Source organism: Dipodomys merriami, unplaced genomic scaffold (assembly GCF_024711535.1).
Source record: "Dipodomys merriami isolate MVZ:Mamm:240054 unplaced genomic scaffold, mDipMer1.0.p SCAF_56, whole genome shotgun sequence".
Classification (NCBI taxonomy): domain Eukaryota; kingdom Metazoa; phylum Chordata; class Mammalia; order Rodentia; family Heteromyidae; genus Dipodomys; species Dipodomys merriami.
The window spans coordinates 7,421,079-7,443,445 of NW_027206135.1; the positions used below are offsets into that span (position 1 = coordinate 7,421,079).

Here is a 22,367-nt window from a genome sequence, read left to right on the forward strand (position 1 = left end):
GGGAAGAAGGTTCTGGAACAGATTCCACAACATTGTGTGGCACATTCAGGACACTGCTCTGGAACCCAATGGCATGTGCAACTTTCTGTTAGACAGCTTGACTTTTCTTTTTCTTTCTCTCGTTTTGTGTTTTCAGTTGCTGGGGATGAAACCCAGGCCTTGCATTTCTGGGCATGTACTGTAACTCTGAGGCGCGCCCCCTTCCTGCTTCATTTTTATTTCTTACAGCCTTTTTGTAACAACAGTAGGCTGGTATTCTGTGGAACAGTAAGCCCTGGGAAACTTAAGAGTGGGGCTCTGCAGGGACAGATCTACAGTTTTTTCCAGCAGTTGAAGCATTTATTGTAATTAGTAATAAGCAGTTCTCCTGAAATTCTGCAATTGCCCCTTGAAATAGGAAACCCTCAGATCACATGGGTAGGAAATTGTTAATGGGGTGAAAACTTTTCCAGACCATTAAAACCAGTTTCTGTCATTTGCCTTGAAGTGAAAGTTTAAACAAACCTCGGTTTTGGTTAAGAAGACCAGAATCAATATCCGATTATAGCAAAATTCTATGCCATTTTGCTTGATTCTTCTGAGCACACAAAACCCACAGAAGGCAGGACTTGGTTAATGTAAGTCATCAATAACTGTAGTTGCTATATTAACATTGCATATTGCTATACTTCCTAAAAACCATTTCACATACATTTCATTTAATCCTCATAAAAACCCAATGAGGTGATTATTACTCTTCTACTTTTACAGAGGAGAAAACTGAGGCACAGATAAGTTAGGCAAATCATCCCAGATCTCAAAGCATGTGTGTATCAATGGTAAAGTTTATGTCTGATCTTGGGAGTCTTAAGTCCATTTTGCCCTTGAACAAGGTCCAAAGAAGAGAACAGGCTTGAGGCACTTAGGTAGAAGAGTGAATGCAGAGGCACACTGGGCAAACATTTGGCCAGCTAGAGACAGGCTGCCCGCAGACAGAGACAACCTTTTCTAAGCGTTCCTTTCTGTCCAGGAAAGTAATTAGGTAGCTAGTAGCATCATTGGAAGTGATAGGCAGATCTCCTGAAATTCTGCAGTTGCCATTTTGAAATAGGAAAATCTGAGATCACATGGATAGGATCTTGCTGGAAGTGATTAAAGTTATTATGTGTTCAGCACCTTTGTTTTCCAGAGGGGAAAGCAAAGGTCCAGAGAAGTTAAGTGTCTTCAAGAGGCTCACGTAGCTGCCTGGTGATGAGGCTGGGATTGTTGCCCAGTTTTCTCATAATGGAATTTTTCCCCACTACACCTAGATGCTCTTCCTGTTATATGATCTCTCCCTCTCTCTCCATCTCTCTTTAACTAGGTAAAAGTATGTTTACAATGAATGATGATGGGGTACTCCTTAGATAAGTGAGATAATGTTAACTTTGCTACTATGCATTGAGCATTTTTTGATGTGCCACACTAGATACATCAAATGCATGCCTTTTAATCTTTGCAAAAACACTGAAAAATCTATATTATTATCTCGTAAAAGAACTAGGGCCAAGGATGAAAAGGGATTGGCTAGGGCAATAATGAGTTGATGATTTTCCACTGTGCAATGTGGCCTCTGCAATAATTTATCTCTTGTCCTAGAAAACGGAAATATCTTATTTTTTATATAGTCAACTATCAGTTTTTAGAAATCATTAAAATTCAGATTGTCTATGTTTATTCCTAGAACTATATCTGATTAAAAAAGGGAGATGGGGATGAATCAGTGAGCACTTTTAAATAGGATCTTTAGAAGTCCTGATTAATACATAGATTTTTGTATTGTGAAAGAAAACCAACAATTTTTTACGACTGTAATTTAAATCATATGCATAAGTAATTTTTTAAAAATACATAATTTTTCAACCCCTATTCCTCTAGGATGCTAAAGACAGAATCTTAGAGACACTTCTGTATTCATTAATTCTTCTCAAATTCAAACACTTTAGGAGAGCTAAGCATATTCAATATTTCTACCTCAGTGAAATGTGGTTTGATACACTTGCTTTCCTCTTAACATCTGTGACAGGCTTTCCTCAAGAAGAGGAAGAGACTTGTGGAATTCTGGGTTTGTCATCTCAGGTGGGATCCTTGGGGCTTGAGCACTTGTCCAGAAATGGTACCACAGGCAGAAATGGTACTACTGATTGAGAGGCGGGGGAATGTTACAGCAAAATTAGTCAATTTTTATGTTTATTTCCCCCCCCTCTGATTCTTAGTGGCTCTTCCTGGCTTGTGAGCCTTGAAATCCTGATGTGTCATTGGTGACTAATTATTGGCTTCAAGTTCTGGCCTTTGAGCACTGGATAGAGGATACTGGTGTGTCCTTCAATATGATTCCAACAAACCTCTGTGTCGTCCCTCTCTGTCCTTCTGTCTCTGTCTGTCTGTCTGTCTGTCTGTCTGTCTGTCTGTCTGTCTGTCTGTCTGTCTGTCTGTCTGTCTGTCTGTCTGTCTGTCTATCTGTCTGTCTGTCTCTTTCTCTCTCTCTCAACATAGAGCCTCTGCTTCTAAACACAACTTGAAATGGTTACATTCCATAGATATAGGGTTAGAATTTTCTTCCCAGGAGCAGCAGGTGGTTTGGCTTCAAGGCCATTCTGATTCTATCTTATAATTGGTGGGCTTGACCTTTCACTTGGTTCTGATGTTTTGGCATGCATTGCCCTATGGTGCCTGTGGGTTCCCTGGTTCATTACCACTGCTTCATCTTGAATCATGATACACATATGATTTCTGACTGCTCATTTGATTTCTGAGCTCTATTGATTTTCCCCTCATTTCCAGTGCCTACCTATAATTCTTTGACTTTTATTTTTCTACCTGGCTTCCCATCAAAGCTCTGGAATGTCTTATCAGCATCAGTCTTCTTCCAGTAAGGAGATTTAATCTCATTGAGTAGCCAGGTACACAGCGGAGGAAGTGAAGGCCCTCATGCCTTCACTTAGTGTCTAGTACGATTCTCCTGGTCTTCTAAATCAAAGAGTTGACTTCATATATTTGAAGAAAGTTTGAACAGAAGAGATAGTTTGTAATTGAGGGACAATAATAATTATCATCTCTAGTTGTTGAGTTGGATGTGCCTTTATAAATTGTAACACAGTACTCCACATTTATATTGAGTTCCTATGGTGTTCTGAAATTGGGGTCAGTCCACTTCTCCAAAGAAGACCAAACTTATTCCTGTGATGCAGAGCATTTGATATAACATTCACGGATGATAATTCCCAATGCTTTTTCCTCATTCTGAAAGTGAACAAAAGTCATTTCCCCTACAGAGCCTAGATTTTCTGGTAGTAATTTTGTCAGTGTGAACTCCTAATTTATCTCAATAGGATACTATTAAAGGAAGAATAATTTCCACATCTAAGAGGACTAACCCAAATCAAGATCCTCAGTTAGGAAAGGCAAACTGAAGATCAGATACTAGCAAAACTGGCACTTTGTCTTGCAGGTATGTTGAATTCATACAGCTCTGAATAACTCGTGGGCAAATGAGCTCAAGATTAATTTCTTGTCATTTTCTAAGAATACATGTCTGTATCTGCAAAGTGAGATGCAGTGGGGCCTCCAATAGCTGTTCTTTCAGACCACTGCTCTTAAGAATTCACATCAAGTTTACTCCTTGTGTTATAACTGACGGTGACAGTAAAGTCAATGAGTCAATGTCATCTCTTCGAAGCTCATGATAATTTTAAGGACATGCTGTCAACCACATTTCCAACTTCAATCAAACAATTACAGGTATGGCTTCTAAACTCATTGATTTCCATAATGTCACATTTCGTAATGCATTGAAAGCTGCTTTTTTGGAGCTGCCAAGTATGGCGATGCTAAGAATTCTGACCTCAGGAAAGATTTGGGACAGTGTTTGGCAAATACAGGACACATCAACTATGCCTTCCTGTTATTAACTTGGCATGGACTAGATGATCAACAAAGTCCTGTTCCAAGCTTATGTTGAAATTCTGTCACCCTTTGAAAACCCAAGTAGTGATTTCCTCCCATTGTGCAGCTCAATAAATTTGATGAAATAATGTGTTTGGTTTTCTGTTCCTGGAAATTTCCTTCACAGAGGCCACTGTAGGTGTTCTAAGGTTGCCTGAGGGAAGTTAGTATTGGATGATGCCATGAAGGCTACCAAATCTTGGTAGCAATAAAACACATCCTAAAGCAGCAGAGGCAGAGATAAGCAGGAGGAAAATCTAAGGGTGATGCAGCACAACTCAAAGGATGTATCATTCAGACAGCCAAGGTCATGGAGAGCAACACAGAACACCAAGAAAGCAGTCCCTGATAAACCAATGCAATAATTGGAAGTGCTTGTGGTGATGTGAAGGAGGACTCAGGAGGCCTCCAGGGTGCGATAAGGCAAACAATCAACATGTCAAGGTAATTTGTTAGCAGGTCTGGCTTTGGGTTGAGGTGTATAAACCTGCCCACTGTGATGTATGAAGCCTGCTAGCCTGAGGAAACTTGACCATAGAAAGCCAACAGCAAAGTGGAACCTGCTTGGAACTGACAGGCAGAGTCATTACATCCGTAAATGTGACATTTTCCCTGGTGAAAATAGTCCCTGATGACAAACCTTCTAGGTAGAGGCAGGAAGTGGTCATGGCCTCTGTACTCAACAAGGCATTTCCTACTTTGGCCTGATCTGGTTGAGCAGTTCCAATAAACTATTGTTCTCAAGAAGCTGCAAAATGGGTCTAGGAGCTTTAGTGAAGGTTCATCTCTACAAGCCAAACAGACACTAATCCACACTGACTGCACAATCCTCACCATACTAGCTAGGTGTACTTTTTTTGCTTTTCTTAGTGTATTGACTGTGATTTACAGAGTTTGAGCTAACAAATGGTGCCACTACAGGTCACTACCCCATTGAGCCTACACAGATTACACCACTTTTACATCACATTGTTAATCTCACACCTGACTGTATGATTCTTACTTCCTTCCAATCTCACACCAGCACACAACCTTCCTTCACAATTTCAAGGATTTTACCTGTACCTGCATCAAGCTAAGCTGAAGCCACATGGTCCAGCTTATTTATTTCACATGGATTAATATAACAATGATTTATATAATACTGATTTACCCAAGCGGTGATTTTCACTGCTAAGAGTGTGCCTTTCCCTGCTTCCTTTACTGTTACATTTGATTGTGTGATAAGTTCTGGCCAATGAGGTGTAAGCAAAACTTGTGTTGGGCAGAATTACTGACAAGGTTCCTGGGAAGGGAACTGAATGCTGGACCTAATTGTTTGCCTTCAATGTTTTCAAACCTTGGAAATGGAATGTGGACCTGGTGAGATCACATCAGTTGTCTTTTGTCTTTGAGAATAGAAGTTATCTAATAAGAATGATTAGCTCATCATTTAGGGATGAAGATGGGTCTCTAATAATTTTGTAGAACTACAATACCACCCTCTCTGGTCCTTCTATCTTTTGACTTCTTTTGTGTAAAAAAAGGAAGTCATAGTGTTGTGTAAGCTGCTGTATTTGGATCTCTATTACTATGTCTGTACATAAGAGGGCTGTGTGTTGGTACTGGGGCTTGAACTCAGAGTCTCATATCCTCACTTGTTTTTTTTTTTTGCTACTTGAGTCACATTTCCACTTCTGGCTTTCTCTGGTTAATTGGAGATAAGATTCTCATGCTTTCTCTCTCTCTCTCTCTCTCTCTCTCTCTCTCTCTCTCTCTCTCTCTCTTTGCCATGGCTGGCTTTGAACTGTGATCCTCAGATCTCAGCCATGAGCCAATGGTGCCCAGTTTATGAGTGTCGTTCTCATTGACCCAACCCTCACTGTTCTATGGAACTCACACTGTGCATACTGATCATCTCCCAGGCAATGTGTGCTCCATGTGTTATCAGTTTATCATGATGGTGCATAAGTGACACAACTGTCTTTTTTTAAATGCCAAGAGGACTCCCTGAATTTTCCCTATGACTTATTCAGTCATATAAAACAGGATGAATTAGACTCTCCGAGGTACATAAATCACATTCTATAAATGTTAATGAGGAGAGGCTAAACTCGTACAGCACAAGTTGTTCACTGGAACCAATAAATTATGCACAGAGATGTTGGGACCAATGATGTTCTCTTCTCTGGGTCAGCACCAAAATCTAGCAATTATTTCTGTATCTTGGATGTTGCCAATGTTTAATGTAATTCTGAGTCACATCTACTATACTATCCCAAAGACTATATAGTCAGCTGTCTATATCTTCAGATTTTCTACCTGCAGATTCAATCAACAGTGGATCATAACTAAGATAAAATTCAGTTGTACTGAATACATACAGCCTTCCCCCGCGGCGCCCCCCCCCCCCCCGGGTGTCATCCTTAACCAATCTATTATGACAACTACTTTTTGGACATTTACACTCTTTTGGTTATTATGGGTAATTGAGTTCACGTGAATATACTTGAAGTATGTAGGAGATTGTATATAGGTGCCATGAATGAAACTATGCTATTTTATATGGGGGCCTTGGCTGCCAGGAAATCCTGGCAGCCAATCTCCTGTGGATACCAAGGAATAACTGTGTTTGAAAACATTTACACATTATTGTCTTTTCCTTGATTGCATTCTTCTCTCTAAAGCCCTTGAAGAAAAAATTGTAGCTACGGAGACTGCAACTATATGGCAGGAGGTGGGACAATGGGCTCCCACCAGTTCTGCCCAGTGCAGGGATAATACTGTAACTGTTGTTTCTCCAAGGGGAAAGTTGGTGGCTCTGGCTCATTCCCAAGTGGAAATGTCATCTCCTTTCATAGTTGGCATTAACTTTAGGGGATAGAGGACACAGTAAAATGTGTGCTCTGGTCCTGTTCATAGTAAAACTGCTTCTCATTCCTCCTTATCCTTTTTTCCCCCCTTTTGGCACTACAGCACTAGTGAGATTTGAACTCTGAGCCTCATTCTTGCTAGCTGGCATGATACTACTGGGACGGTGGTACTGTGGGAAGCCAGCCATACTTTCTCCCTCACTTCCCACCCAGATGTGCCTGAACAAAGCTCCAGCTCCTTCTCCTTTAGAAGGATTCCTGTCATTACTGGCCACTGTACCTAACTTCCCACTACAGATAAGGAATCTCCCACATAATTTGAGATGGCTAGTTTGCCTGGTCATGCCCAGCTATATAGATGGAGGAAGGGTCTCTTGAACTTTCCTGCCCAGGCTGGCCTTTAACCATAATCTTTCTGTTGTCAGTTTTCTAGGTAGCTAAAATTACAGGCATAATCCACCGATTATGCCTCAGTGCCAGCCATCAGTGCTTGGCTTCTCGTATCTTTTTGGGAAGAACCCCTTCCCTAGGCTTTGACACGGTGGAGCAAGGCGAGTGGTTCTATGGAGGGCCAAGGGTTTTTCAACTGTGAATTCTTCAGGATGTAAAAGGAAAGCTTGAGGAGAGTATGACTAACGTTGAGATAGGAAGTGGTTATTTAGGTATCAAACTTAACCTTTCCGGTTCATCCAAAGGTATGGCTTAAAACCTTTAAGCAGTAGAGATAGCATGAAATGAAGTGATATTATTTTAAACAAGGATTTCTTAGGTGTCTGGCTTATCCTTCTTCCCCCCAGTCTTGGGGCTTGAACTCAAGGTCTGGATGTAGTTCCTGAGTATTTTATTCTCAAGGCTAGGTTTTTGCTCTTCTTAAACTAGTTCATTTATCCACAACAGCCACACTGGCTGTGTCTAAATGATCTTTTTTTTTTGTATGTGAAACCTTTAGCCACTCAAGGTTGCCAAGCCCCCAATGTTTCAGATTTGGGACCCAACATGAATCACCCATGTAGGTAACAGCTGTGCTTTTTGTTTGTTCCTTTATAGATCCCATTTGGATTGTTATTCATTTCTCCCATAAATGATCCATGTTAGTTTTTAGTTTTTCCCACTGACAGATTTTGTATTTTCTAAATCTCTGTTGTTTTACTCTTTGCCAACCCTGACAATTGCAGTCATTGGTTATAATTTTTATTCATTTTTTTATTAATGTTATGCAATAGAGTGAAGTATTGTTGCTTTGAGACTTTATTCTTTCTGCTCTATCCCATGTTGTCTTCTGCTGGTAGATATGTATCTATTACTTAGGCTCCTCGAATCCTCAGTTTCTTTATTTGTCAAATGGAGACAGCATTGCACTCCAAAACAAGCAACTCATTCACATCTCTGTGCCCACAGCACTTGCCCTCTCCCCCTGGATGCCTTTTCCTGAGATGCCTCGCACCAGCTGAAGGTGAAAACCAGATTAGGTAATGTAGAAGAGCTATTTTATGTTCTGAAAAGAGACATGAAGATCTTTGTGACGATTGCAAGGGGTTTATGTTCCTTAACCATCCTTGTGACAGTGTGAGGCCTCTGCTCTTACAGAAAATTATTCTTTACTATTTCATTTCTCCCACAAACCTCAGGGGAAAGGCTCGTAGGCTTTGTAAAGAGTCAATGGATACTTAACAACGGAGGAAGCTTCATGCCTGAGTGTTCTCCGATCATATGATAAGCTGGAGTTTGCTCTCCTGTGCCACAAGGGACCACAACAATAATGCCATCCACCTTAGACATTTCTTTTCTTTCCCTGAAAAGAGTCCTGAGGATCCCTGTTCCTCTTTTATAACCATGTGACTCAGAGCCAGGCTCAGGTACAGATAGTTTCTGATAGTTACAGACAACCTAGTTAGAAAAATCTTGAAGAAGAAAGGTTTTGAGGGGATAGATGGAAAGATGATCTGGCAGTAGGATGAAGATTCCATTAATTGAGGATGTTATGAAAAGCAGGGAGCAATGGAGATTCAAAAAGGGGAGGTGCTGTGTTGCCATAGAAGGGAATGACACTGTCCTGGTGAGGCCTTTGGTCCTAATGTCCTGGACTGGTAGGTGCTCATGAACCATCTTCTGAGCTTCCAGGCCTTGGCCTCTGCTGTCCACACAGAAGGGACAGCCCTTCTCTCTATTGACCAAAGACAGTTAGAGGGTCTGAATTCTTGAGAGGAGTGAGTAGGACTCATTATCAGGGTTTGATCACCAGAAATAATGGACTTGTAATAAAAATAGATTCTCAAAATCCTTATAGTTCAAAGTTCTTATTTTACAGATGAGGAGAACTAAGGCCCAGACAGGTTAAATGAGCTGTTCAAATTTTTTCAACAGAATTCTATGTTAGAATGACAATACAGGTCTCTTGATTTATAATTAAAGGCTCTTTTGCTACTGAATAATTTTTAATCAAGTAGAATGTAAGCTTTTGATGAATAACTATAGGATAGTTGAGACCAATTCAAGAATGATCTGATTTATTATCTGGTGATAGTAGTTACTCTAAAAGAAAATGAATCAGAAACAGTTTTCAAAACAACCAGGGTCACAAAAATGAACATATAAATTGTAATGTCTCTGTCTAAGTTTCCCAGAGCTCTTTATTTCTCTTCCTGTTTATGATCCCACTTTCTAGTTTTGTGTCTTCTTAAACTAAAGAGTACAAGGTACCCTTAGGGGTCACCATTGCATGCTGGTCCTCTTTTTAATTTTTGTTCCAACACAAAGCTTCTTAAGAGAGCCTACAAAGGATTCTTGTAGAAAGGGCACATACCCTTCAGCTTGATCTCTGCTGACAGATTGCTTTTGTGGCCAGGGAACGTGGCCCTGGGCTTATTTCTTAAGGCTATGTGTCAGCATGAACCGGAACTGGAAATCTTAGCAGGTGTTCAACCATTTTCTTTTTCAATAAAATTTATGTAAAAATATAATTTAAACAGATCCCACTAGTATATGCTGTTATAAACTTAATGTACATTTTTACCTAGTGATATATTGGAGATGACCTATACTTGGCTCCTAAGAATTGATAGTTATTTGGGAATTACTGTAAGCCTGTTAAGCCATGGGTAGTTGAAAATCTGATATGGCAGTGTGAAATATTTCCCATGAAAATCAACAAATGCTACAAATTGGGTTTTGTTTTATTTTATTTATTTGTTTTTTGGATAGCCAGTTTTCCAGCATAAGGTAGCTTTGACGTGTGAGAAATTTCACTACTCAGAGGCAACCACTATTATTTTCCTTTTGTAAATAACCAGAAAAGTATTCTGCTAAGTCATTTGTGGAATGAGAAGCATATTTTAGGAAGTTTTTAGAGATATTTCCATAATCACCCATATAGAGCCAACTTAGTACTTTAAGTGATCACATAGTAGGCTACTAGATAATTCTACCACAGCTTAATAATGGATGTCTTTAAGTTTCTCCAAGAGTAGACTCTGAGACCCATGCTTGGATGCAGGTGGCTTTCATTTGTCAGATGAATCCAGAAAGCAAGAGTTAGATTGAGCCAAGTGAGACAGGAAAGTGTGCTTTGTAAGTTAGGTTAGGTAAGGCCTTCACAAGTGATTGGCTTATCTGTATCTTAAAACTTTCCATTTGTTTCTTGCCTCAATCATGCTATTGGTTGAACCCCTAATGAGCTCACTTGGCATGTTTTGTGTGTGGCTACAGGAGTCACCCCACTTTCCATGTCCCACATGGAAATACTGAATGGAAAGTTCCAGGGGCAAGCAATGCATATGTTTTGACGTGCTTCATTCCAAGAAGCTTGAAGAAGTCCCACACCCTCCAGCTCTGCTCTGCCTGGGACCTGCATGGTCCCTTTATGTAGTGTATATGCTCTGTACATGCCACTTGCCCATTAGTGACTTGTTAATCATCTTAACTTACTGTATGTGATGCCTGTCAGGGCATCATGGTGCTTAATAGTGGTCTCAAAGTGTAGGAGTTAAGATGTTGGCAGCTTGGATATGCCAAAGGAAGCTGTCAAGTGCTTTCTTTAAATGAAGAGGTGAACATATTTTGCTTTATCATCAATACATAAGGGTTTGGTGCTCTGTGATTTTAGCTATCCACTGGGAGTGTTAGAACATATTCCTCAAGGACAAGGGTGCATGTGGGACTATGATAATCCCTAGAATTTACAGCTGGATTTGAAGGTAGAAATATATTCCTGTTTAATAGTAGCAAATACTGAGAGATATTATTAGGCTTTTTGTATTATTATTTATCACTATATTATTTACTTTATATTTTAGAATATGTAAGTTTAGATCTACAGAAATCTGGAGATGGGAGATTTCATACACTCCTTCCATCCCTCCTCTTGACAAATTTCTCCACTCTGAACATTTTACTATGTATGGTATATGTTTTGTATATGCTTCCTGCCTATTAGTTGCTTGGTAGCCATCTGAGTTACTAGATAGGCTGTCAGTTCATCACAGTCCTTGTGCTCAATTAACTACTATTTTGCCTAATAACTGTGCCAAAGTGCAAGAGCAGGGATATTGTTCATTGGACTAAGTCATAAAGTGCTTGTTATAATTAATGAACTGACCCATTAAGTCTGTATTTTATTCAGAGATCCTCAGTTTTTACTTATTATCCTTAAAAAAATCCCATTCCAATATACTGTCCTGTGGGTATCCTTGTCGCAATGAGTCATCCTGTGTCCTTGTTTCAGCGTTTTGTTATTTCCCTTCCCCTCTCCAGATTAGACATATGTATATACAAGATGCAGGGTACCAAAATCAAGTACAGTGACAATAGGGGATATGCCGTAGGGGGAAGAACATACAAAGGAAACAACAACAACTAAAAGCAAATCACCTGGTACATTTAAAACAATAACAATAAAGACAGACCTCTTGTGTCTATATCTTGGGGTTCATTTCACTTAGCATCATCTTATATGGTCAGAGGTGGGGTGAGGAGGAGTGTGGGAAGTGGAGGAGGGAAGGGATAGTGGGACAACAAGGAAGGGAAGGGTAACAATGATGGACCTCAAGTAATGTACTCATTGCCTTACTCATGTAACTGTGACCCCCTCTGTACAGCATCTTTACAATAAAATAAAAAATATTGAAACAAAAAATTCCCATTCCAGGACCATGTTCCAAGGATTACGTTGCATTTTAGTTGTCAAGCTTCTTTAGGCATCTCTTGGCTGTTCCAGTTTTTGTAGATCTTCCTTGCTTTTGATGACCTTGGCAGTTTGGAATACTAGATGTCCACCTATTGGAAATTGATATTTCTCTTTCTCCTGATTAGGTTAGGGTAGGGGTTTTGTGCCATTTTCACCAAATTATATCAAGGGTGCAAATTATCTGGGTGATTTGTGAGTTTTGATGTTGACCTTAGTCACTGGCTGAGGGGGTGTTTGTCTGTCAATTTCTCTATCCCCGACCCACCCTCCCTTCCCATACTTCTGTGTGCTCTGCAAGGAAGCCATCCATTATGTCCATGTGCACTTTAGGAGTGGGAAGTTACACCCCTCCTTGCCAACTGCCTCTGGAGTTCTGCTGCACAGGAGATTTATCTCTTCTCCTCAATTATTTACTCAGCCATTTATTTACATCAGTATGGACCATGAATTATAATTACTACCGTGGTACATATTTTGTTACTCAGCTTTTGCCAGTGAGAGCTCTTCCCATTGGCTTCTGTGGCTCTATGGTATACCCTATTAAATTGAAGGGTTTAATTTCGTTTTCCTTTTTGAGCACTTCCATAGTTTCAGTCATCTATTAATTTTAAGGGATAGATATTTATTCCATCTACCTCAAGTAAATTTTATGATAGGAAGTATGTACAGATTATTCTCTTATGTTTGGAAGCAGTGCTTGACTTGGTTTTGCTTTTGTTTATGGTCTGTATGGGGCTTGAACTCAGGGCCTGGGCGCTGTCCTTGAGATCTTTTGTTCAAGGCGAGCACTCTATCACTTTGAGCCACAGCTCCATTTCCAGTTTTATGGTGGTTAATTGGAGGTGAGATTTTCCTGCCTGGGCTGGCTTTGAACCATGATCCTCAGATCTCTTCTTCTTGAGAGCTAGGATTACAAGTGTGAGCCACCAGTGCCTGGCTACAGTGCTTGACTTTTAACACCATTTGGGTCAACAGTATATACTCTATATAAGTTTCATCTTCAACAATTCTTTTTTATTTTATTTTTATTATCTCCAAGTAGGTGTCTAAAGGGATTTCAATTCAATGTCAGTTTATAGAGTACAATGTATTTGATCAATGTCCCTCCTTTCATCATTCTCCCCTACCTCTCCCAACCCCACCATCCTCTCAATTTTCCTAGTTCTAGTTTTACATATATAGAACTGAATATTATGGATGCATCCTCCTACCTTTCCTATTTTTGTTCCTTTACCTCTCTCCCCTTGACCTCCCCCTGCTGATACCTTTAGTTCTAGCTTTTTCTGTGGCCATTTTGATAGACTGTAAGTTAGTTGTTCAAAGGAGTTATACCACTGGAATTAGCCTCTCTTCTTCAGTAATTGAGACTTCTAGTTTTGGGTTTTGGTATAACTTTTATAACTAAGGCTAAATTTAAGAAAATGTATGACATACTTTCCTACTTCCATATTTATTTCAGTGAGTTAGCTTCATGATGGTCTTGCTTCGTGTGTGTGTGTGTGTGTGTGTGTGTGTGTGTGTGTGTGTGTGTGTGTGAGAGAGAGAGAGAGAGAGAGAGAGAGAGAGAGAGAGAGAGAGAGAGAGAGAGAGAGAGAAAGAGAGGGGGGTGGGAGGGAGGGAGAGGTCTCAGTTCCTTCTCCATACTGTTATGGGTGAAAGCTCTTGTCTCCTGCAATGAAGATGATCAAGTAAAATAACGTGCTCTTACTACTTTTCACTATAGCTTTCCTATTGTCCCCCTCCCCCTCAGCTTAAAACTTTTTTTTGTCTCTCAGGGCTTTCCTTTTTCTCTGTAGTTCAACTATGAATTTAAAAGAATGTTTTTACATTTTTTTCTAGTATTTATAAATCTTTTATATTCTTTAGTTTCTCAGTTTTTATATTACTAGAAATGGAAATCCTGCTCTCCACCTCCTCTTTTTTAATCCAATGTTTTTCTTTTGAGAAATTAAAAGAAACTACAAAATTTTATTTGAAATACATCCTGTCCTTCAACCAGAATTGGAAATCTTTAATTTCTTCCATGAATATTTATGTGCCTATACACTGTTCTAGAAACATGGGATAAATCAGTGGAAAAAATAAAAATTCCTATTTCCCACGGAGATTGTATTCTAGTGGGAGATAAAGACGATGAATAATAAACATGGGGTGCAATTATATTACATGCTATGTGGAAGGGGATAAATGCTCTAGGAAAAAAAAAAAGAAAACAACTAGAACAGGTTTTAGGATTCAAGAGTGTGGGAAGGTTCTCCCCCCACTTTATTTTTTGTAACAGGCTAGGACTCCTTGGGTGATCCCTATGCCTCTGTCTCTGTCTCTGTCTCTTTTGTGCTGGTTTGGGGGCGTGAACTCAGGATCTGGGTACTATCCTTGAACTTTTTTGCTCAAAGCTAGAACTTTAGCTCTACTTCCAGCTTTTTTTGTGTGATTAGTTGGAGATGAGTCTCATGGACCTTCCTGCCTGGGCTGGCATTGAACCATGATCCTCAGATCTCAGCCTACTGAGTAGCTAGGATTATAAATATAAGCCTGACACCTGTTTTCCCTCCTCTGTTTTAGTAGCGTATACTAGTTGTAAAACACAATGGAATTCTATGTCTCCATCAGAAAGAATGACATTGCCCCAATTGTTAGGAAATGGAAAGACTTGGAAAAATTTATATTAAATGAAGTAAGCCAGGCCCAAAGAAACATAGGTCCCATGGTTTCCCTTGTTTGCAATAACTAGTATATGTCTGAGACAAGCAGAAAAGGTCAGATAAGTTGATGTTAAGCAAAAATGAACCCCAAGTTAAGGACTCAAGTGTTTTTTCTTGCTTTCTATTGTGTCTAACATATATATATATATATATATATATATATATATTTTTTTTTTTTTTTTTTTTTTTTTTTTTGTCGGTCATGGGGCTTGAACTCTGGGCTTGGGCGCTGTCCCTCAGCTCTTCAGCTCAAGGCGAGCGCTCTACCACTTGAGCTACAGCGCCACTTCCGGTTTTCTAGTGGTTTATTGGAGATAGGAGTCTCACGGTCTTTCCTGCCCGGGCTGGCTTTGAACCACTATTCTCAGATCTCAGCCTCCTGAGTAGCTAGGATTACAGGCGTGAGCCACCGGCGCCCGGCTGTGTCTAACATATTTATAAGATATTTCTTTGTTGCTTTGTATGTCCTTCCCCATGGTATAACCCCTGTTTCCACTGTATTTGATGTTGGTATATTTCTGTGGAGGGGAAGGGAAAAAAACAAATTGTTTAAGTAGGGATACAGGTGGACCCATTGCAACAACGAGATGTACAAGATGTTATGTCGAAAATGGCACGGGGCGGGGGGGTTGTGGGGTAGGATGGTGGGAGGGGTGGGGGGCAAGATGGGTAGGGATGGTAGGGGAAACAAAGAGGAGGCAACAATGCTTGATAAGAAATGTACTCATTACCTTGCTCATGTAATTGTAACCCCTCTGTCTGGTATTTTCACAATAATAAAAAAAAAGGTGGTGTGTGTGTGTGTGTGTGTGTGTGTGTGTGTGTGTGTGTGTGTGTGTGTGTGTGTGTGTGTGTGTGTGCCATTATAACATGTCTGTTCGTGTATATAATGTTATCAACTCCCTCAAGCTCTCCCTATCCCACTCCTCTTTCCCCCAAACATTCTCAACCAGTTTCATTGCTCTATTTTCATATATGCAAGTGATTGCTTAGGCCATATTCACTTCTTTCACTCCCCTTCTTACCTCTCCTCCCACTGAGGGTGACACTGGAGCCCATACCACTTCCTTGCCATTCTTTTTTTTTTCACCTTGGGCAATTTTTCAAGTGAAGAATATAGTGGATCATGGACTTCCTGTGAAACTAGACTTCACAGGTTCTAGAAGGCCTGCATCTGATGAGGACCTCCTTGTTGCCTCTGAATGTGGAGAGACTAATAATGAGAGAATATGAATCTGCTTCAAATCACAGATTCTCCATCATAAAGATAATGTCTCACACTCACTCTGCTGATAAGATTCTCTTTTATAATTATAATTGGTGAAAACAAAAAAATGGAAAAAGCTGACTTGCAAAAGGATTTGTTTCCCTATTTTTAATTTTTCTGAATTATGCTCAAAATACTTTATCAATGACCTTTAATTTTACTTATTGCATTTTAGAGGTTTCTGTTCAGCCTCGTATACGTGGGGATATTTAGGAACATTTAAAAATTAGTTTTAAGACATCTTTGCCAGTGTGATTTTATCATTTTAAAGGGGAGTTAAAAATCCTGGATCTAGGCATCTAACCCAATTTATGGAAATTATCCTCCATATAACCTTATGATGATGGGCTACTAATTATACCAGGAAGATAGTATAAGCTATGAGTGCCCTGGGCAAACTAAGACATATGTTTATCTTATCTAATGAGCAAAACCGATACTCCTTGTCAAAACCGTCAGCTAAATCAACTTCTTTTTCTGTCAGAAAAAGTCTGACTCTGACTTCATATTCAATCCAAATAAACATGCCATTATGTATCCCCATGACAACCCTCTGCTTTCTAAATGCAGCAGCTAGCTGGGATCAGATGATCCCATTTCCTCATGTATCAATTTAAGGAGATGGCGTGTAACTCCCTTGCTTTTATAATATTTACAATTTAAGTGGCAACATCCAATATTCCCTGTAAGTCAGTACCCTACTGTTTTTTTCCCCTCTTTTTTTTTTTTTTTTGAAACCAAAGCTAAAGAGTCTTAAAGCCTAGGTATGAGAAGCAGAACTACATTTGTGGGTAGTCCCTGAAAAAATCAGGACTGATGACATGAATTGTGAGAGCCAGTGCAATTATGAAAACATGAGACCTCTTGTTTAGAAAGTCACACCCTTCTCAGAGCAGGGCTCCCTGTGGACTGTGGACTGTGGAGGCTGCGCTGCAAAGGTGACTTGGACAGCATTTTTTTTTTTTTTTTACCATTAGTACAATCCTTTTTATTTTGTATTTATTTATTTATTTATTATTTTTTATTGTGAAAATACCGTACAGAAGGGTTACAATTACATGGGCAAGGTAATGAGTACATTTCTTACCAAGCATTGTAGCCTGCTTTGTTTCTCCTTCCCATCCCTTCCCATCTCCACCCCCCACCCCGCCCTCCTCATTCCCCTCCCACCCCACCTCCCCAGACGGCAAAGTTGAGTAGGTAGCCTTATCCCATTCTCAGTTTAAGTCAAATCAGCGTGAATAAGTTTCCAAATTAAAACATACACACACACACACACACACACACAAAACCCAACCTCACTAAAGTTGGCTTTGTGTGTGTGTGTATGTGTGTGTATTTGTGTGCATGTGTATACATATCAGTACTGGTACTTGAACTCAGGGCCTCTTCCTTGACTTTTTTTGCTCAGGGCTGATGTTCTACCTTTTGAGTCATACCTTCACTTCTTGCTTTTTGGTCATTAATTGTATTTGAGGCTCATGGACTTTCCTGGCTGGTCTGGCTTTGAATGGTGACTCTCATATCTTAGCCTCCTGAGTGCAAGGATTACAGGCATGAGCCACTAGCACCTGACTCACTAAGGTATTCTTCTACTGATGTAGACACAACATACTAGCTGTGAGTAATTAGTAGCATCTGTGGACTTTTGACTTGAAAGGCATATCTTATCTACAATCTTTATCATCATCTTGGGGGACAATTTCTCAGTGCAGTGTGGATACTGCTGTACCTTCCTAAATTTTAAGGACTGGGTTAATATGAGGACTGGGTTCATTATAGAACTACTATATAGACAGTACTACTTAGCCATTTGTTGTTCTCATTATTATCATTACTGTTACTACTTGCTCATTTTATTCACTAAGAATAATAATGTGGGAATAGGGATTATATCTAATTACAATGATAGACTTCCTAACCTACCAACAGTGGACCAGGCAAAACCTTTGTCCATATTTATCTGAATTCTCAGTTTTTCATTAGGAAAAAATTGAAATTGGAAATGCCAATTCTCTCTCTCTCTCTCTCTCTTTCTCTCTGTTTTCCAGTCGTGGGGCCTGAACTCCGAAACTGGGTGCTGCCCCTCAGCTCTTCAGCTCAAGGCTAGCGTTCTACACTTGAGCCACAGAACCACTTCTGGCTTCTTCTGCTCATGTAGTGCTGAGGAATCAAACCCAGGGCCTCATGCATGCAAGATAAGCACTCTACCACTGAGCCACCTTCCCAGCCCAGTAATGCCAATTCTTTTTTTTTTGGGTCCGGTCGTGGGGCCTGAACTCTGGGCCTGGGAGCTGTCCCTCAGCTCTTCAGCTCAAGGCTAGCGCTCTATCACTTGAGCCACAGTGCCACTTCCGGCTTTTTTCTTTTTGCTTATGTGGTGCTGAGGAATGGAACCCAGGGCCTCATGCATGCAAGGCAAGTGCTCTACCACTGAGCCACCTTCTCAGCCCAGTAATGCCAATTCTTAAGAGGCTTTCCAAGGCAGCCCTGTTAATTGAATTTAAATGTTAAGCTTACTGTTACTTGTATGAGTGCCCTTAACTTTCCTCACAAAGAATTAATTGGTTTAATTTTAGAAGCTGAATGTTCTGTAAATAAATTGCACTAGAGAGTCTTCTCATTCTATTGTTTGACAATGTTTTGTGTTGAAGAACACAAAGCAGAATAGAATGGTTTTATTGGAAAGAAAAACATGCTGTATGTAAGATTCATTATGTTTAGTAGTTTATTTTGGTAGTCCTTGGAACTTTGGTCAAAAAGCTTCCACTATATATTTTTTTATCCGAGCTTAAGTCTTTTGTAAAATTCCAAATTGCTGTTTGATTGTGTCCAAAGGAATTCTCTTGTAAGCTTTCTTGAACACTTTGATGATTGCTCCTTATTGGCTGTCAGAACAAAGTACCACACATTAAGTAGCTTATATCAGCAGTTAGTTTGGGGGCTAGCAATCCAAAAGTATGCATGCATTTGCACATGTGTACACACACACACACACACACACACACACACACACACACAAATGTATACATATGTGCATGTAAGCATATATATGTATATATGTATGTATGACATCTCTCTCTCAAATACATATATAATGTATGTATAATATATGCATATGTGTGTATATGCATATGTATATGTAACATATATTCTCTCTAACATATATATACATGTACATATATACACATCTACATGTGTATATTTGAAGGACAAAATTTGTAATTCAAGTCACCAAAGCACACAATTTAAATTTTTTTATTTCAAAAGATAAAATTTTACTATCTATATTTAATAATACTAAATTATTCAGATATTGGAAACATTTGCACCACATGATTTTTCATTATAATTAAGTATACATAAGAAGTTTGTTGATGAATAATTAATTTTTTTATTTTCAAGGAATACATCTTACTACTTAGATTTTTGCTCCCAAAGACTATTATAAAAGCCACTAAGGCATAAATTATGGAAAGAATCTGTGATATAGATTACTAAAACCAACAAGCTCCAAATTAAAATGATGTAGATGAACATGATTATTGATTTTTATAACATTGTAAAAATCAGATGACATAAATTATTCTGTTTCTTATTACTTAATTTGTGATAATCCAATGTAATGTGAGGCTAAAATGTTATGAAGCAAGAAGTACCATAAAAGTCATGATATTTCTTCTAGAAATGCCTGTGAAAGCATGCACCTAACACTGGGGTTGTCTTCCAGGGATAAGTAAAGCAGAATAATATTAATATTTTGGAATGCTGTGCATGCTTGTAATCCCAGAATTTGGGTGATTAAGGCAGGAGAATTGAGATGTCAAAGCCAGTCTCATATCTGTAGTAAGATCCCATCTGAAAAAAGTAAAAGAACCATGTAAGACATGATTCTACTATCTCCATTAGACATTGTGGTTAAATTTTATACATCTGAAGAGAAAGTTGTAGACTCTCAAAGTTAATCTGTGTAGAGGCTATGATGGGGCATACTTTTGTACAGTGGAAAGCATTGTCCTGAAACATGAGCTGGCAGGACAGCCTTTGAGATGGCTTAGAACAGATGAGTGCTTAGGTGGCTCAGTTCCACAAGAGTTGCTTGGAATCAGAGGATTTTAAAATCTATTCCCTTAGAAAGTCTTTGCACATCAAAATATCATGAGTGTTTCAGCTTGACTAAACCTGTATCTCATGTGGAACCTTAGTAGCAAGAGACTGGGAAATGTCAATTTTTAGCTTACGAGGGATGATAGATTAGAACATCAAACTTGAAGGGACTCCCATAGACATTAAAGAGATGTCCGGCACTTCATTCTGAACAAATTCAATACCTCATCTGTGTGCATGTGCATGCATCCATGTGTATGTAGGTGTATGTGTATATGTGTATGTGGATAGTTATCATCATGGTTTGTAAATCTCCTGGAAATTAGACTAGCTGGCCCATATGTATATAGTCTTGTGAAGACAATAAGATGATGCTTGGGCTGCCAGCTATAGATAATGAAATGATCCAACTGTTGAGTGAGGAACTGAGTCATAAAAATCACTAAAGCATGACTCCTGCAAAAGACAGGTGGACAGATGAAGGCAGCTCTTTCTTTAAGGACTTTTTCAGATTCCATGCAACTTGTCATGTTGGTTATTTTTGTTTCCTTTCCTCTATTTCAGGTTTATTTTAGAAAGTAAAAGCAAAAACAAAACCTAAAATGAAAAAGTCTATGGGTTTACTCAGAAGAAAGACAGCAAATAAATAGAGTGGAACTGATGAGACACATTGATTGATCAGGTAGGAGGCCAAGACACTGAAATAATCTTTGAGAAAGTGAAAGTCTGAATCTCCAGTCAGCAAGAGGAATGAAATGAATGGGTTGCTGGGCCCTTCATTCTTCAGTCATAAAAGCACACTGGGAATTATGGTTAAAAAGCAAGGCACTTTCAGGTGCATTTATTCATAAGTATTCCCAGGTGGACCCTGCCCTCAACACCATTGTTTTGGTATGTCTTCTCATCCCTAGTCCGGTGGATGGATGTGCTTTACAAGTCTTCCCAGCCCTTTTCTTATGATAACAAGGCCTTTGCTCTTTATCCCAGTATGGTTTCCATAAATCTGACTATGCTTTATCTAGATTTAGGTATATTATTCCTCCATTTATAATTTTAAGCCAAGACTGAGAGGTCATCTAGTTTGAGAAGGAGTCAAAGGCAGAGATGCAGGATTGCTTGGATTCCTTGTTCTAGTTCTTCATAAGCAATATCTTCTCAGGAAGTCCTGAAAAGATGCCTTCTGAGGACCCTTACGCAGTGTTTTTCCCCCATCATGTTATGCCATCATTCTGAGATCTACATTAGCAGCTTTTAGGTGTATAGCTATTTATTGTACATCTTCAGGGGTCTTCTTTTTCTGTAGAAAATCTGATTTATGTGTTTTGTTGCCCAATATTAAGGGATATTCCCACAAATGACATCATAAATAAATGACCTCATTAGGTTTGAAATCTCCCGTGAATGTTTCTCATTGCCAGTATTTCTGCTATAAAATAACTTTTATGAAGTAATCCGTGTGCAGAAAATCTTGTACAGAATGAGAGGTATTCTAGGGAAGATCTAGTTTGAGCATATCATTCAAAATTTGTGTGATGGAGCAATTAAAAAAACTCTGGCAATGATCATAAAACCATTACAAACATATTGAATTGCAAAAACCAAATATAGGAGTTTGCCTGAAACTAAAAGATAAATCTTAGCCAATAAAAAGTATATAAAGAAAGATTGAATGATGGAGACAACCAATGCCTCAAGATGATGAAGGACAAGGGCTGAGAATACAGTTCAGTGATGGAGCACCTGCCTAGCATGCAAGAGACCCTAGGTTCGATCCTCGCACTAGCAAAAAAACAAAACAAAACAGACAAGAGGGAAAGCACAGCAATTACTTCTAAGATGGAACACATGGCGAGCGGGACTGAGAGGGAGCATATTAAGTGGTCAATTATTTCAGCTTGTTGTATTCTTCTTGGTAGAGTACGTTGTAATAACTGCTTGGTGGCAGATGAGAAATGCATGAATGTCACTCCTGTTTTTACACTGATGTCATACCTCACTTATTAAATGAGTTAACCTATGTTTCAGAAACAAGTGCCACAGGTGTATTGAGTGCGTGAGTGACCAATGGTGGCACTAGAATTTCTGCATACAAGCAGCTAAGGAGTAGCAGTGTGGCTTGGAGGAAGAACAAGGGGCCTGACATTGATGGCACATTGGCATAGTTAGCACATTTTATTAGTTTGTTTTTTTTTTTGGTCCATTGTGGGGCTTGAACTCTGGGCTTAGGTGCTGGCCTTGCGCTCTTCGGCTTAAGGCTAGCATTCTACCACTTGAGCCATAGTGCCACTTCT

At 39.3% G+C, this 22,367-nt stretch overlaps 1 long non-coding RNA gene across 2 annotated transcripts in view; it reads left to right on the top strand.

Annotated features, from left to right (window-relative positions):
• The window catches only part of LOC138812252 (uncharacterized), a 53,832-nt gene that overhangs the window by 12,248 nt on the left and 19,217 nt on the right, over positions 1-22,367 (top strand). Inside the window, exon 3 of one of the 2 annotated variants that reach the window (XR_011367573.1) lies at positions 20,641-20,758. The exons of the other annotated variant lie outside the window; for it this stretch is intronic. This is a non-coding gene — a long non-coding RNA (uncharacterized lncRNA). The remainder of the gene's footprint in view (positions 1-20,640; positions 20,759-22,367) is intronic. 2 annotated transcript variants of the gene reach the window in all.